Here is a 13,245-nt window from a genome sequence, read left to right as displayed (position 1 = left end):
AATATTTTTCCAGTATTTTAAAACTGAGATGTTCTTGTACACATGGAAAACAAGCAAACATGCTGTTTCATACTTTTGCACCACCACATTCCTTACAGGACCCACACTACCTCTATGTTCTTGCTGCTGCTTATTTGTTCACCTCACTCTCTCTGACAGCTATTTTCAAGGGTTCGTTTACTTTTATGAAAAAGTTTGTATAATACTTTTGTGGTTTTTCCACATAAGTTTAAAGGGAGTGAATACTTTAAATACCCTTCTTTGCTGAAGTGTAGTGGATATAATGCATTCAGTTCCTACTATAATATTTTGACTCTTAAGGTGTTTCTAGTTGTGGATTTAACACTGGAAGTGCCTAAGGTTGATGAAGCTGAGGCCCACCATTCTCAAGCTTTGCAGCTGCTTGAGTACACACAGAGAGGACATACCCTGAACAAGGTGATGAGAATTGTAAACAAGAACAAATGTTAGAGAAAAAGAGGGCTGAACAGTTCCTCTTGTTGTTGCAAGATCATTGCTTATTGTAGGTTTGTTTATGTTTGGCAGAGTCTATTTTTAAAAGTTCCAGGCAAGGCAACTTCCACCTCTTCCCTTGGGATGTTATTCTACATCTCACCATCTGGAAGTTTTTTTCATGATATTCTCTGTTAATTTTTCCTTTGTCAATACCTTTCTTATAATAAAAGCTTATGAAATCACTTACAAAATTAGAACGTCTCTGCATGTTATTTGAATCATCAGGACAAACCAAGTAATTATACCTCCTGTTCACAATTCTACAGGATGAGATTGATTCCCCAGTTTAGCCAATATATCATAGTATATGCTGAGTTGCAAGGGACCCATCAAGATTCCTGAGTCCAAATCCTGGCCTTGCCTAGGACACCTCAAGAATCACACCATGTGCCTAAGAGTGTTGTTCGAATGCTTCTTGCACTCAGGCAGGCTTGGTGCTGTGACCACTTCCCTGGGAGCCTGTTCCAGTGCTCAGCTACCCTTTGGGTAAAAAAAAATAATTTAAACCTCCCTTGACTCAGCTTCATTCTATTTCCTTGAGTCCTGTGGCTGGTCATGAAAGTGAAGAGATTGGTACCTGCCTCTCGGCTTTGCCTTGTAAGGATGTTGAAGAGCTCAATGAGGTCTCCCCTCAGTCTCCTCTTCTACAGGCTGAACAAATCAAGTACCCTCAGCTGCTCCTCTTAAGGTAGTTCTGTATAATGTTCATCACAACTGATTTGAAATACAGCTTTGTAACAAGTGAAAATTAAAAAAAAAAATCACCCTGTTGTTAAGTTATACAGAACTCAGGGTTCATCCTGCTGTGCTATACTCTTTAATATGTGTCATACTTTACATACTATTTTATTACCTTAGGAGAAACCAATATTTCAGCTGCTGATTTTAGGACATGTAAAGAGTAAGGTTTGCTGATTGGTACGTGCTCATAGCATTAGTTTCTTAAGATCTGGGGAAAAGAATGCCCTTTATCAAATTATTTCCTATCGTATGCTTTTTCTATCTGAAGACATAGTTAATCACTCTAGACTGTTTTAACCCTGGATAATGCAAACTACTTTGAGCTTCATGCCTGAGTTTTAATGTGCTTTTCTTTTGAACTTAGAAGAGACGAACAAGGCGCGTAGCTCTTCCCTGGACAAACTGATTCATGGTCTGGAGTACTAACATGAACTGACACGAATCATTGGACATGATGAAGCTGGAAATAAAGGTGCAATGTGAGTGTTATTGTGGGATCAGTCTCTAGAGAACTTTGTTGCTTGCATGAGGCTGAGATCTTTGAAATATGAGGCTGAAGGGAATTATATGATTGTCACAATTACCTTATTTATTAAATCCCTTCTGCCATTGCCCAGGGAAGATGGGATTTCAGTGTCAAAAAAGGGCTTTTGCAATGAATAAACTGAAGATTGAAGTGATGCATATTCTGCACAAATATGAGGTAGAAAAAGTGTTGCCACACAGCTGCTAACCTCTATCTCTACTTGACAAATGTCAATGGCTGATGCTCATGAACTCCAAAACCAAAGTGGGCAAGGGAGTTTGAGATGCCATAATTTGATAAATCCTTTAAGGACCCAGGTAATTTAATCAATAAAATTATCCAGATCTTAATTGACAACTAGCAGTGCCCATTTCCAGAAAAGTAAATTAAAATGGACTGAGAAATTATCCAGAAAAACAAATTAGCCTAATGTGTGAATCAAATTTTTCAAGAGTCTAAATAAGAGAGGAAAAGATGGTTATTTTGTCTTGGTTGGGATCCCAAAAAGTAGAACAAACAGATTTGCAAAGGAACGTTATCACTTCCCATAAAGATATGAGATATGGCAGAAGTACACAGTATTTTAGCAAATAGGAGGGTTCTACTGAATTTTGGCAAAATCAACTGGACACAGGGAATGCAAAGATCTGCTAATTTTCCATGCTCTTTGGGGAGCTACTGCTTTTGGGAGCTATTGCTCCCAAAGAATATGCTTGGAAAGAGTGTGGCAGGAGGGCATGCTGGAGTGTACATGCTGCCTTCTGACTGCCTTGCTGGTCACCAAAATCAGGGTGAATCAATGATGAACCAGGGCTTTGAACATAAGACATAAAGGAGAGCAATCAATGCCTGCTTGACACCTCTGTTAGTTTTATTTAGTTTTAAAATGCTTTTAATGTTCATTTGATCTGGTAAGTCCTGCAGACAAAGCTTCTGATAGGGTAAAATAATTGTTCTGTCATGGGAAAACAGTTTTACCCCACTGATGCAACAGGTCTTTCCTGTAATTCCTCTTCAGAGAATTGCAGTCTTCTCTGCCTTTCACAGACACAAATCAGGAGCATCTACATTGCGTGTAGTACCCAAATTAATACCAGTGTACTTTGGACAGGAATTTGACATGTTGTGTTGATTTGGCAATGAACTGGAGAGACTCATGATTTAGGAGCTGTTGTTCAAAATGTCTTGAAGAAAACAAGACTACTTGTTCCAAAAGAAGGATTGTTATTCCTGAGAGAAATGATGGCATTTTATGAAGCTAAATCAAAAGCTAGAGAAATGTGTGTCAAAAATGTTCTAGCCTATGAGTAAAGTTGCAACATATTCTTGCAAGGTTAAACTACTTGGTGCATTTATCCACAAACTTGACTGAGACTCAAAACATTCAAAAGTTATTGAAAAAGGTGATAGACTGGCAGAATTAAACCACACCCTCAGCCTCCCCTCCTCTCCCCCCCCCCCCCCTCCCCCAATTAACAGAAAAATACAACACACACAATATTATTTTTATCCCAATGAAAAGTAGTCAATTTTCTAGTCTTAGGTTACCACTAGAAATGTCAACATGTCTCATAGGCTGACTCAGGAGACTTTTGACCACAATTGAGTGGTAAAGATTAGAGATCTATTTATTTGAGCATTTGAAATCTGACACATTACATCATGGATCTGCACATCATTGCAACAAAGCTGTTTTCTTTGACTACTATCTTAAAAAAGCAACTGAGATAAGTGAATCTGTAACATAAACTGTCTGGCTGGTTATATAAATTGTGTTCCTTGTCTGTTTGATTTGTATAACTCCCTGTATAGCTCCAGATTCAAATTTTTTCACATTTTCTCCCAGCCTTTTGTGGCTGAAGGAGGAATACAGAGGCTGCCTGATAGGTGCTAGAGCTATCACAAGGCTGCCCTGCCCTGGGCTCTATATCCAGGTCCTCAAATTGTAACTGCAAAGGCATGAGAAGACAACAAAACCTTGGCCCTTTTGACTTACAATGCAGGGAGAGCAAAGCAAGAAAAACAGGGTAAGAAGAGCAAAACTTACCTATGCCCATTTTATTCAGCATATTTTGTTTCCAAAGGAAACAAATCATTAAGGCATCCCTTGTATCTATGCCAGAGAACATAAGATGTACACTCAGTTCTGCTGTACAGCTGTCTATCCCAATCCAACCTGGGATCAGAGGTTAAACAGTGCAAATGGCACAAGGTCCTGTGGAGAGGAGGGTGCAAAATGCTGCCTTCCTATGTCCATGGTCATGTTTTCAAAATAAAACACTGAATCTAACTATAGAACATGTGTAAGGCAGAGGTAGGGACAATGGTCTGTCATGGTCAGGGTTCTGGAGGCTTAAAGGTATTTTAGTTTTGTTAACTGAAGAAAATCAGAACATTATTTTATTCTGGGAATTGGTTAGGGCAAGTTATGTAAAAAAACAATGTTCCCTTATGGCTGATCATTCCATAAGTACATCCAGCTCTGACCATGCTATTGCCCATGGCAGGGCCTGCACTGTCTGTCACTCTGCATCTGAAGTTACTCACTCTAGTGAACCAGCCCTTCCTCCAGCCTTCCAGACTGTTCTTCTGGGAGCTTAACTTTCCAGAGGAGATTCTTGATCATGCAGCATGCTGTTGAGTGTAGGTAGATACCTAACAGGGTGAGCATCTTTAGCATTGCTCATACTCTTCGCACACTTAATTTTACTCACTACTAATAGCTGGTGAGTACAACCCTTGGTAGACTTTGCTTGTGATCATACTTGGATAATTCTGTTTTGTCAGTGCCAAACAATGCTCCAAAAAGGGAAAAACATGAACAAGTCAGAAAAAAAACAAACCACAAAAAAATGTCTAATGAAGAAGGATGTTCCTCTCATGCACTGCCTTTTGATTTTTTTCCAAGATTAAGAAACTGTAGGAGTACCAAAACAGGAAAAAGAAATTTCTTCCCCAGCAAATGTCTTTCTTCAAAAAGGATTCAGATTTAATTACAAGCATATGTGCATGCATAGACATGTACACTAGTATTCCACCTGTGGAAGGAGACAGTTTCCAAGGTTGCTCCTCACAAGACATTAACAAGAGTAAAGAGGTCAGTGCTGCTTGTGCAGACCTGCAAATTGCAGTGAAGGTGGTTGTTGCTGGGATGAAGCTGACCCTCGGGCACTGAGTTGTCCCAGGGATAATCATTGCTCAGGTCCTGGAGTGGGCATTGCAACAAGAAGGAAGGAATATGCAAACCTGCTTTCAGTTCAGGCTTGCTGAAAAAGCATTCATTTAGAAAATATTCACTATTTGAACACCCTGAATATGGGCCTAAAATAAGGACCTATTGTTGAAGGCGTGCTTGGGGAGTCTGGTTCTTCCTCAGAAGCTGGGCTATCAAGCTTGGCATCATTATGTTTTTCCCTGTTCTATGGGATGAGAAAATACAGCCCCGTGCTTACATCTTTCTCTTGTAAACTTGCTTATGGCTCTGTTAAAATTTTCAGAAAAAACCTCATATTTATGTGTACCATCACAAAGTGACATCCAAAAAATGTGTCAAGAGAACAATAACTGCATATCATTCTCCAGTACTCAGTAACCTTTTACATGCTATTGAAGAGGCACATAACAGATGCTGCTTTAGCATCATTGGCAGAGGATGTACTGAATGTGAGAGAGTTTTCCAGATGTATGGGAGCTTTATGAGAGAAAAAGGTGGCAGTTGTCTACATACACCAATTTTCCTTAAAAAAACCCACAAAAAATAGTAATGAATGTAAACCACCAGCATATTGTGCCAACACAATATTCTGTAAGCTCATTCTCAGATTGTTTCCTTGTATCAGGTACATTTACACAGGATTTTATGCAAAACTTCTGCTTCGTTATGGACTGAAATAAAGATAAGAAAGGGAGCTTTGCCCAGCAGAAATACTCAACTGCTTTTCAAATTGTTTAAAACAATGGTTACTGCTCATGGGAAAGCCTCCCATCACATAAAGTTTGGGAAGCAGACATCCTGAAATAATTTCTACAATGCAGAGTAGGTATTTTCCTGCTCCCCAATTACACAAACTATTAATGGGTAATTGGGAGGCAGACTAAGTGCTAAAATCTGGTACCATTACATTGAATGACACTCTATAAAATAACATCTGTCTATGCATAAAATGGGCTTAATTCCCAGACACTGCCAGTCTATAATGAAAACAGTATACTGTAAGCACGGAACAGATTAAAAAAAAAAGAGAGAGAGAGAGAGAATTAAGTAAAAGTAGAGTGTTTTCCTGATAGAATACAAGTAGGAAAAAGTCAAGCTTATTTGTTATTTTCCTGTAGTTTATAATACAATTTCATTTTGAAGAGAACATCTCTCTATTCCTTTACAGCATATATATAGATAGACAGATATATACACACACATAAATTTATGAAAGTATATGTATGAATGCACATATATTTAAATGGAGTTTGATCAGAAAATGAAATACTAATGCAACAGATATTAAAGTCAGTGCAAAGATTCCACCTGGATTAAGAGATAGAATCAAGATGAGGCTAGAACAAGCTCTAACTCTGAGTATCTTTCTTTTGTAATGTTGGCCCAGATCACAACACTAGCCTTGTTTTGGTTTGCCTGCTCCTACACCCGCCTTCTAAGAGTTACTTAAAAAATCTTGATATTAGATGGGCAATATATAAAATAAAATTAATATCTTATGAGCATCCCACTGTGGTGTATTTTATGTTTACAGATGATGTCACAAATTACTTTCAGTTAAACTGATCTCAGTTAAAGAAATCCAGCCTCTGTTGTGTAAAATACCACCTTCCACAACCAACTGTTTGAGACAGTATATTCAGAGATGGAGGTTTTAGGACTCAAGAGCTGAAACTATATAGCTGATAAACCAGTGATGAAGCTTTATCTAATTTTAGATGCTTGATTGTCAGACCATTTTCAGTGTTGAAGTTTAGTCCCAGTATTTTTCTTTTTACCTTATTTCATTTCACGTAAGATAGTTTCCTAAAAATGTCAGTACATGTCCATATTAATTGTTACAATTTTTTCTTTCTATGCAGAAGGATAAGAATAATGTCAGAATATATTCCCATATTATGTATCTTTATTTTTCTAAGGTGTGGCTTGATAATTAGTACAGGATTATTTTATCAGTTAGTAAAACATCCAATAATGTGATCAGCTATGACACATCCAGGTAATATTTGAATAGTCCTATTTTTGCAGTTAAATTCACATTTAGCCAAAATACATGGTTTTTTGGCATGAACAAGAGAAGGAAAAATTGATATGTGCTCCATGTTAATTAGTAGAAAACATTTTGGCACTGTATGAGATTGCTTATTGTTGAAAAAAGTTCATTATACAGAACCCTTATATGAGTTTTGGCATAACAGAGAAATTGTGAAGCAAAACCAAACAAAAAACTTACATAAAATAAAAGAAGAATGTCTGGAAAAATTATGAAAAGAAAGACATGCTATCATGATATTTCTATATTTTCTGTAGAAAAACTGTAACTTCTTAACAGAAACTAGTTTAATGGGAGAATTTTTTGTTGCAAGTGTATTTTGGAAAAATCTCATTTTTCCTAGTAAGGGTGCTGAAACGTCTTATTCAGTATAATTTTATACAGAATGTTTGACAGCTTCTGCCTTTATCTATTCTAGGGAATGAAAATGTAATTTGTAAAGTAACATGTGTTTGCAAATGAAAAATATTCTGTGAAAACGTGTGTTTGGTGTGAGACTCCCAGGCTCACTGACAAAAAGTGTGCCCTTTCTACCTCCTCATGCATACAAGTTACATGGTAGCCATTAATCTGGTAATTACATGGTATTTTTCTGCATGAATTTGCAACTCTTCAGGGCTCAGGTGCATTTCTAAAGCACACACTGACAGAAGCACAAGGTAATGCTGAAGCATCTCCTCCTCCTCACATTCTGTGTGAGGCTGTGCTTTCTGCTGCCCTCCCATGTGCCCTTGCATGATTGTTTGGTTTTTTTTGTGCATTTGTTTTTGGGTACAAGCACGATCTTTCCCCTCTCATTCTTATTCTCCAAAATCAATGTACCTGGCAGCTGGGCCGCACTGAAGCCAGAGCATGTGCTTGGCTTTCTCAGGTAGGAAATTAGGAAGGCAGCAAGAGGAAGTTCTTTTACACTGAGGTTTCCAAACTGTTCTGAAATGCAGGGACTGGTAAAGGTGATGTTTTTGCTATGCAGCCACTGACATGGCTAGCTGTTAAATGGTCCCCCCCAAGGAAAACTAGCAGTCCTTGGTGTATGAAAAGGAATATGTAGATCATGTAACTAACCAGAACAGGGAATGAGAGCGTCAGTGCTCCATCCAAAGCACTTCAGCTCCTATCGAATTCCTATAATTCTGAGTTCTCAGGGATTTTAAGTCTTTGCTTCTGATGGTTTGTTTGCAATCTCATGTTGCTCCGTGGACCATGAGAGCAGAGAAAGAAAAGTTTCTCCATCAGGTCATGTTAACCCACACATTCCATATTGGTCTTATTAAAAAAAAAAAACAAAATAAAACAACAGTAATGAGTTTTTCAGTAATTTCTAATATGATTCTTTTTACTTGGAAAACCCTCTTTATTTCACATTTGCAAGTTATAAAAATGATATTTCATAATTTGTTGGCTCAGATTTGTGCTGCACATTACTGTTTTCCCCCATGTGTTACAAAGAAAAGTCCTTCCTACACAGCTTTTCATTTTCTTTTAACTTGCTCTTTCTACTCTCATCATGTTATTCAGGAAAATAAAATTAATTTCATTTTATCTATTCCCAGATAGGCTATTTCTTGGGGAAAGAAAAAAAAAAAGAAAAAGCATAAGTCATCTGGATTTATATCCTGCCACTACTTAGAACCTAATGCTTGAGGCTGGAGAAAGGATGGAGATAAAATTGGAAAATCCAAGCCAGACCGTTGTCTAGACTCAGCTGCTTTGAACACTGCAGGCTTTTGGGATTTTAGGAAAAAAAGAAAAAAAAAAAGACCAGTTTCACAAGTGACAAGGAAACATACAGCAAATTTAGCAATATATCAGCAGAGGAGTGCCTGGTTGCTAGATGTGGTGGTAAGTAGTAAGCAGACAGGCCTCCAAGAATGATTTGTCTGCAACATACAAACAGGCTAGTGTGGCTCCACTTAAGACCAAGATTACTCTGGGGAATGATGTGCCTATTAGATGGAGGAGGAACATCATAAATGCAAAGGTATTTCTCACAGTGAGGGGGAATGATCCATTTGAGCCCCCGAGGGACCCGGGGAGCATGGATATGGGAGGAAGAGAAAGATGTGCAGGGCATAGTGCAGGCAGTGATAAATACAGTCCATCCTACTTATGTCCTAAGAGAGCATGTGTGTTTCTGTATGACACAGAGAGTAGGGAAGCTAGAGATTTCTACCTTAATGTGCTATGGAAGATGCACTAAAGTTTGAAGACACACAGGGGAACCAGAAAGGAAAGGAAAGTGTTATTTAATTACTCAGAGGCTCAATGTAAAACTAAATTACTCTTAAGACTTGGGGACACGTAAATGACTGAGGGCTCAAGAGGATGTGCCAGTGAGCACCATAGCAATGATAGGATTTCAGTGAGGTTTCAGAAACCAGGACCCTCACCTGCCTGCCTGGGGTGCTGGGCAGAGCCAACCCTTCTCATACCCTGAGATCTGAAGCACCAGCATCAGCAGGGTCCCTACACATTCCATGTGGGCACCAGCTGACAATCCAGGCTAGCACCCAGGTGTCCACAGTGGTTTGCTTCTGAATTCCACTAATGAATTTAAACTCCCTGTAAGTCTGTGCGGAGTAATATGCTACAACTTTATTTGCTAGGTTTTATGTGTGATCTTTGAGGAAAAGGTGATTGGGCCTTTTTTCACTCATTTATGTTGCATGGAAGAACACATTTACTTAAAACGTTTGTGTTCTACCTGTTACTGTAGAAATACCAGAAATGTCAAGCCTGATCTTCCTTATTTGCAGAACAGGGAATGACTTAGTTGTGACAAGTACAGCACTGAGGGTTTTTAAACTGTATTGAAAGAACAGAGTATATAAAAACCTACATTTTCCTAATATTAAAAAAACCCAAACCAAACAAAAAAACCCAAAGCATTTTGAAATATGTATTTTCTACCTCAATCAAATGTCATTCCTTCAATTCTGTTTTCATAAAACCATCACTACTGATTTCCAAGTACAAACTGAGACTTTCAATGTGTACTGAGATTGAATTTTGAAGAGAAAGAGTTAGAGAAAAAGCTTTTTTCCCTCCCATAAATCAGTTAAACACTACTTTTTGTGACTCTAAAGCACCACAGATTCACATTTTCACCTCTCTTTTAGTTCTTCTCAAATGAAACTCCACATCTTCTGCCTTATTTGCAGAGTTCCCAGATTTGTCTGTCATATGTTAAAATTTCTTTCCATATCTTATTTTAGATAATACCTTCATTTAACTTGACTTTTGAGAACGCTCTCTCTTCGTTTTAAAGCAGTTGGTTTGTTGCCTGCAAGAGTGGATCTGCTTTCTTGGTCATCATACTTCAACCTAATCTTACTTAGTAGATAATTTGCCTGCATGGTGTCAAATCTGTCTTTCTATTTTGCCGGTTTTTAAAACCATTGCTTTGATTTTTGCAAATATGTTTCTTGGTCATTCTCAAATTATTGCTTTTTAGAAATCAATTCCTAGCTGCAAACTAAGAAATTTAAAGAATCCTATATTTCCCCAGCCATAACTCCTCCTTGGAAATGAATTAGATGAAATTAATGTACATCATGAATTGGCTTACTGCAAACTGGCCTTCTAATTCTACTTAGGGAACTATCAACAGCCCCTGTTTTGCTCATTAAGCAATGGGGTGTCCTTAACTGACATGAAATCTTGCCCCAGGATTCTGTAATAATCTTCCTGCTTGGAAAGGGTGCTTCCCGTCTTCTCTGTGTCTAGCATATAGTGTGGGTGGATGTGTGTCTACATTGCAACAGTAGGCAAGGCTACCACTGAACTTTGGTACACACAGGAAAAGAAAAAGCTACAGAAAACCAGGGCTCAAAGAGCTGCATTTGACAACACTCTTGTTCTGATAGCACAGGATCAAAGTTGATATGAAAGACAATGCACCAGGTATGATATTAAAAAATCAGTTTGCATCATATCTTTTTTGGCTGTCCAGCTAAGCTGAGCACCCAAATGCATAAGGTGAAGTTGATTATGACTGGCAGATCTCTGCATCTTGGACTCTCTCAGGACTTTTCCAGGGAAAGCCTGGAGTACAGTCTTGTGTTTTTGACAGAAGCTCATGATTTCTCCCTCCACTCTCTTCCCCTCTCCCTGCTGCTGTCCATTCCCTGCAGCAGCAATCTTCACTCCCCAGAGACAGAGCTTTGCTGGTTCTTCCAGCAGGGGACACAAATGTTGCATGGAGTAGTGGTGGCTTTGGCAGGTTTCAGCAATTGTCACTTCTGGAAATCCTAAAAAGTTGATGAATGTTAGAATAAATTATCATTTGCGTAGAAAACTAACCTAAATAAATTAAGGAATGAGTCAGTCATTGTCAATAAAAGGCTGAGTATATCACATATATGCAACAATGACTATGACATGCTGGATGTGCAGCACTGTCTATTGCTTCAGGTACAACCCTGAGCAGAGCACTCCTTTCTGGCCTGTAACTCTCTGCATGAGAATGATGGAACCTGGTCCTCAGTGGTGACCAAAAAGGGCACCTTACATGGTCTTCTGATCAACAATTTACTGAGTGCTATGCTGGGGAAAGCTGGCATAGCCTGTGTTTGGAGCAGCTGGTGTGTGCTGCAGCTGGTTTGTGCTGCCAGGGTCCCAAGCACTGTCATTAGCTGGGGGTCTTGCACTATGGAAGCTGAAATGGAAACACTGCAAAGCCTGCAGTGCTTCTTTGAGATTGGATGAATTAGGTTTGAAGTCTGTTTTAGGTTGATGTAGCAGTGTAAAGTGATTGTGCCATGCACCAGGATCAAGGGCAATGTTTTATTTCTGGCTGGGATATGCCTGGGTAACCTGTCCTAACTGAGTGTCTAAAATTAGTGTTTGGACTTATGCACCATAAACTACTTTTTTTCTGCAAATTTCTATACCAGGAAAGGACATTAGTGTTGGTAATCTCTTGCAGAAGAATAAGAATTTTTATATGATAATAATTAAACAAAACCCCAAATAAAGTAAAACCAAGGGGCAAAAGAAGTTTCCTCCAAGTTCCCCATCTTCTATTATTTACAGCTAAAAGCCTATCAGTATAAAACCTTTCACCTGAATTATCCCAGCTGGTATGTTGCCCATTTCCCCAGAGCCTGAGATACTTCTGTATTACACCTGGGCAAAAGGGTGAGGAATAGTAGTTTTTGCAGGTGTTTGCAGATCAGACCCCACACTACTGGTGATTAATTACCAAAAAACTCCTTGCAAGACAGCTTAGCTACTCTATTCCTTGATCTTTGTTCTCTTTGCTGTCACTTTGTTTTTAGCCTCTGCAAGGACAAGCTGTAGGAGGCTGATTTATGCTCTTAAAGTGATTTAATCTCTTTTTCCCTGTCACACACACTTTACCTGATTTGTTATTTACTCCTCTAAACAAGTCCAGGCGAGTCTTTCTGAGGTAAACATGAATGGCATACTCATAGAAATAAGGGTCAAAGACTTGCTACCAAAAATCCCCTAGTCATATAAAAAAGGGTTAGGAGGAACTAAAAACCTTGAGTAACTTCAGAACAGACTGTAAAAGCAAGCATGCAGCTGGGCTGCACTGAAGGAAAGGATGCTGATATTTCATGTAAGATAAAGATGCCTGATAAATTCCACATCACACTGGATGCCATATCTGTGTCCAGCCTGCTGCATACCTCTTTTCCACCACACTCTGAGATTACTTTGCTGTCATTTATGGAGTGAAGGGTCCAGTGTGGATGGAAAGGGAAGATTTGCTAGCAGCATTGCCCTGCAACTCCTTCAAACGCTTCCAGGAATGGTGGGAACCTCAGAAACAGAGTACTGCTGGGCTGCAGTGCCATTATAAATAAGGTCCCCCAACTGAGATTGCAAGTGAGTTTGAGCAGAACAGCTCTAAGTTATCCAACCTGGCTCACACTGGGCCAAAGTCTGGGCTCAGTCCTGAGTCGGATGGGCAGTGAGACAGAACACAGGCTCTGAGGTATGCGTTGTGAACGGGATTGTTTCCTTCTGAGGAGAAACGTATGTTTGCCTATCTTTATGATCTCAGTAGAATAAATTTTACTTCCTTTACAGTCCAACAAGAGTAAGATCTAACATGCGTAACATGTGTTTTTCCCTGTTACACCTTGCAAATGCAGAGCCAGCTGATTTTGTTACTCAACAGACTTCGCATGGGAACACTGGACCTTGGGGCTGGCATATGAAAGGGGG

At 39.0% G+C, this 13,245-nt stretch overlaps 1 long non-coding RNA gene across 1 annotated transcript in view; it reads left to right on the top strand.

Moving 5' to 3' along the window:
• The window catches only part of LOC139668423 (uncharacterized), a 96,306-nt gene that overhangs the window by 41,034 nt on the left and 42,027 nt on the right, over window positions 1-13,245 (top strand). Inside the window, exon 2 of the long non-coding RNA XR_011697055.1 lies at window positions 1,622-1,736. This is a non-coding gene — a long non-coding RNA (uncharacterized lncRNA). The remainder of the gene's footprint in view (window positions 1-1,621; window positions 1,737-13,245) is intronic.

Source organism: Pithys albifrons, chromosome 2 (assembly GCF_047495875.1).
Source record: "Pithys albifrons albifrons isolate INPA30051 chromosome 2, PitAlb_v1, whole genome shotgun sequence".
Classification (NCBI taxonomy): Eukaryota; Metazoa; Chordata; class Aves; order Passeriformes; family Thamnophilidae; genus Pithys; species Pithys albifrons.
This window is presented reverse-complemented; position numbering and strand designations above follow the sequence as displayed.